Below are 5,253 nucleotides of genomic sequence, written 5' to 3' on the forward strand. Positions count from 1 at the left end.
TACAGAATATGACATATGTTCCAAAGTTTATTGTGTAAAAATATCAAAGTCCAATTCGTTACCCATATTTTATAAAAAATCATTTTCTTGACTGCAATCAGATTTGTTACCTTCTGATCACAGTTTACGGAAATATTCGCTAAAAATCAACCGTAAGTCCGTTTGACGAAATTCCAGTTGGAGGGTCGTCCTGACAATGGTGTCTATCTACTGTAAAAATTTCATGAGTTGATTTTATTCAGGTTTAAGGTTATGACTCCGAAAGTAACCCACTTTTTCTGCAACAAAAATGCGGCTTGAGCTGCTGTCCAAAAATAATCTTTTAAAAATAGTAAACAGTCTCGAAAAATTATGATTCCAGTGCCATTTGTTTAGTTATTCCAAAACATTCATTTTAGGCTTTTGAAAATCCACTTTTCGACTTAAAATGATCCCGTTACAGCCTGTTGAAGTTGGCTGGAAATCCAACTCAGCAAGCTGTTTGAGTTCTTGTGTGAGCAAAACAATCAACAATCGAACAAGAATCGAAGTGAGGCAAGAGTATGAAAGAACTTACTACTAGCACAAGGCTAGGGTTGTAATCTTAGGATGAGATGACAAGAAATGATGGTGAGAAAGGCCTTGAACAAAGCTTCTTGAGAGCACTTCAACTTCTTACTTCTATGGAGGGTCTTGGAGCTTTGAATGGAGTTTACTAGTGAAAGAGATGAAGTTGTGAAGGTATATGAAGATGAAAATCAGTTGTGGTGAGATGGGGGGGGGTATGGGCCGATTTTTAGAGGGAGAGGAGAGAGAGAAGTGTGAATCTTGAGGGAATGATGAGTATATCTTGGAAATGTGCACTTAGGTTTGTAGGGAAATTATGACAAGGAAAATGACCAATGGAAGCAAGATTCTTCTTACAAGGATTTAAACAAAATATCTACTAATTATTTGGGGCAGATTTTCGGTTATGGGGGGGGGGGGTAAAGTGTAAATATTTTGTTAATTAGTAGGTATTTACTAAAAGCTTAAGGGTATTTACAAGTAGTGGGTGTATGTCATGTTTGCATGGTGCATGGGGATTTTTGTGACCATGATTAATTCAAAATACTAAAATAATATTTCTAACAATATTTTCATGTCCCGGGTAATGTCTGGTTGTTCGGTTTCGCATGGTTCCGTTAAAGCGTTTAATTTACCCGTAAAGCGTCTTTTGTGCATCTTTTTGTAACGAAATTAATTCCAACACTTAGGAAAGTGTCCAGGACTATTTGGTCAATATTATGAATAATATGAGCGTGTTAAAAACTGAATTGTTATTAAAAATGTGGAATTCTGTAATTAAATTGCGTTTTAGGCACTTTCCGGCACTCAAACTGTCACCTAGTGACATAGTCTTATATTTCTCACTTCCCTATACTCCATACTGGTGTAGTGATTTAACTCTGGCCCACACTGGCCTAAAAATAGTATCTGTCTAAGTGCTGGCATTGTCAGCATGTGTCTGAGTTATCCGCTTACTGCGCTAACTGTGCTTTGTGCATCCGGTTTGACACTAAGAGTCTATATGAAATAATTGGAGTGACTGTATGTAAATAATGCACATGTATGTATATGACATAAATCAGTAAGCAGTTAAAAGTGTCAGATGTAATCAAGCACAGTCATTAAGCACATAATTAGGGTTAATTAATTTGTACAGTACCTGAAATTTTGCGGGTTGTCACATTCTCCCCCTGTTAAGAAAATTTCGTCCCGAAATTTTATGTCCTACTCCTAGTTGCAGGGGTCTTGGGAAATAAATGTGGATATTTGGCCTTCATACGATCCTCACGTTCCCACGTGAATTCTGGGCCGTGTCGTGCATTCCATCGAACTTTGACTAGCTTGACACTGCTCCGACGTGTCTTATTAATCTTCCAATCCGTAACTTCAACCGGTTCCTCCACAAAGTGGAGTGTGTCGTCGATATGAACCTCGTCAGCAGGAATGACAACTGTCTCTTGTGTCGGACTCTTCCTCAAATTTGATACATGGAATGTATCGTGAACACCGTTGAGTTCAGCAGGTAGGTCCAACTTGTAGGCTACAAGCCCAATCCTTCGCAGGATTCTAAAAGGACCAATGTAACGCGGATTCAACTTCCCACGCTTTCCAAAGCGTGCCACACCCTTCCAGGGTGAAACCTTTAACAAAACCATATCCCCAACTTGGAATTCCAGGGGCTTCCTCTTTGGATCCGCATAGGCTTTTTGTCTGTCGCGAGCTGCCTCGATGCGTTTTCGAATCTGTGCGATCTTGTCTGTCGTCTCTTGGATGATTTCGGGGCCAACAAGCTGCCTATCACCCGCATCAGCCCAACATAGTGGTGATCGACACTTGCGTCCGTAGAGAGCTTCGAATGGTGCTGCTCCAATGCTTGTGTGGTAGCTGTTGTTGTACGAGAATTCGACCAAGGGTAAGTGATTGTCCCAGCTACCGCCTAGGTCCATAACACATGCTCTTAACATATCCTCTAATGTCTGAATAGTTCTCTCACTTTGGCCATCCGTTTGTGGGTGAAATGCTGTACTCAAGTTTAACTGAGAACCAAAAGCTTCTTGGAAGGATTGCCAAATCCTTGATACGAAGCGTCCATCTCTATCAGAGATAATCGAGAGAGGCACTCCATGACGTGCAACAATCTCTCTCATGTATACTTCGGCCAGTTTACTCGTGTTGTCCTTCTCCTTGATTGGCAGGAAGTGCGCAGACTTTGTCAGTCGGTCTACAATTACCCAAATTGTATCATGACCCTTGGGCGTCCTTGGCAGTTTTGTGATGAAGTCCATGGAAATCTGTTCCCATTTCCATTTGGGTATTTCAGGTTGCTGCAGAAGACCTGAGGGTTTTTGGTACTCAACCTTCACCTTGGCGCAAGTTAAACATTTGCTGACGTATACTGCAACATCGCCTTTCATCCTGGGCCACCAATAGAAATCCTTGAGATCTTGGTACATTTTATCCGCTCCTGGATGAATCGAGTACCGTGACTTGTGAGCCTCATCGAATATAACTTTTCTTAATCCTCCACACAGAGGAACCCAAATTCGTCTCATAAAACACAAGGTTCCTTCCTCATTTGGTACCAATTGTTTCTCCATCCCACGGAGATACTCATTCTCGATATTGCTTTCTTTCAAGGCTTCTCTCTGTGCGGCACGAATGCGCAACGAGAGATCTGTCTGGACAATCATCTCTAAAGCCCTAACCCTTATGGGCTTAATCCTTTCTTTTCGACTTAGGGCGTCAGCAACTACATTCGCCTTCCCTGGGTGATACTTGATCTCACAGTCGTAGTCGTTCAATAGTTCAACCCAGCGTCTCTGTCTCATATTAAGCTCCTTTTGATCGAAGATGTGCTGTAGACTCTTATGATCAGTGAAGATTGTACATCTTGTTCCATACAGATAGTGTCGCCAGATCTTCAATGCGAACACTACAGCGCCTAACTCCAAGTCATGCGTGGTGTAGTTCTTCTCGTGAACTTTCAGCTGGCGCGAAGCATAAGCTATAACCTTCTGTCGCTGCATCAACACGCAGCCTAAACCCTGACGCGAGGCGTCACAATATACCACGAAGTCGTCCGTTCCTTCGGGTAGGGATAAAATCGGCGCGTCGCAAAGCTTGTTCTTCAACAACTGAAACGCTTCTTCTTGCTTGTCGCTCCAATCAAACTTCTTGTCTTTCTGAGTAAGTGCGGTCAGAGGTTGAGCGATCTTAGAAAAATCTTCAATGAATCTACGATAATACCCCGCCAAACCTAAGAATTGCCGAATCTCGGTTGGCGTCTTCGGGGACTCCCAATCCTTGATCGCCTCGATCTTGGTGGGATCCACATGGATTCCTTTTCCATTAACCACATGTCCAAGAAACTGGACTTCGCGTAACCAAAACTCACATTTCGAGAACTTAGCGTACAACTTCTCCTTCTTAAGCAGCTCTAGAATAGCTCGCAAGTGTTGCTCGTGCTCTTCCTTCGTCTTTGAGTAGATCAAAATATCATCAATAAATACGATTACGAACTTGTCGAGGTATGGCTTGCAGACTCTGTTCATCAAGTCCATGAAAACTGCTGGAGCGTTTGTCAACCCAAACGGCATAACCAGAAACTCGTAATGTCCATATCGAGTTCTAAAAGCAGTTTTGGGAATACTTTCCTCTTGTATTCTCAACTGATGGTAACCTGATCGTAGATCGATCTTTGAGTAAAAACTAGAACCTTGTAGTTGATCGAACAGGTCATCGATCCTTGGCAAAGGATATCTGTTCTTGACAGTCAACTTGTTGAGTTCGCGGTAGTCTATACACATGCGAAAACTTCCGTCCTTCTTCTTAACGAACAAAACTGGAGCTCCCCAAGGTGAGAAGCTTGGTCTGATGAATCCTTTATCTAACAGCTCTTGGAGTTGCGTTGACAGCTCTTGCATCTCCGATGGTGCAAGTCGATAGGGTGCCTTAGCAACAGGCGCGGCGCCTGGAACTAAGTCAATGTGGAATTCGACTTGTCTTGGAGGCGGCAATCCTGGCAAGTCTTCTGGAAAGACTTCAGGATATTCCCTTACGACAGGGATGTCTTCGATCCTTGGCTCGGCGGCCTCCTTATCAACGATATGTGCCAAGAAGGCAACACATCCTTTCTTCAAACACTTCCTAGCTTTCAAGCAGCTAATGATCCTTAATGGCGTATCGCGCTTCTCTCCATGAACTACAATCGTCTCTCCATTCTCCGCCGGGATGCGGACGATCTTTTCATGACAAACCACTTCGGCTTTGTTGCTAGACAGCCAATCCATCCCTATTACCACGTCGAAGCTTCCCAACTCGACGGGCAGTAGATCTAGCGAAAATTTGTGTCCTCCCAATTCTATTATACATCCCCTGATAACTTCACCCGTTTCAACTAGGTCTCCATTTGCCAATTCAATTGAGTATGGAACGTCTAACTTACTAGTAGTTACCCCAAGCATATTCTTAAAGTCTAACGATACGAAACTATAATCGGCACCAGTGTCAAAAAGAACAGATGCATAGCGTTGATTTATAGGGAACGTACCAGTGACAACATTCGGATCTTGGCGTGCTTCCCTCGCACCGATGTTAAAAACTCGGCCTTGCGCTTGATTTAGCTTTGGGCATTCTCTTTTGAAGTGCCCAACGTCCCCGCAGTTGAAGCATCCTGGCCCTCGGCCATTGCCATTACCATTCCCGTTTCGATTTCCGTTTGTTCCC

Source organism: Helianthus annuus, chromosome 5, assembly GCF_002127325.2.
Source record: "Helianthus annuus cultivar XRQ/B chromosome 5, HanXRQr2.0-SUNRISE, whole genome shotgun sequence".
Lineage (NCBI taxonomy): Eukaryota > Viridiplantae > Streptophyta > Magnoliopsida > Asterales > Asteraceae > Helianthus > Helianthus annuus.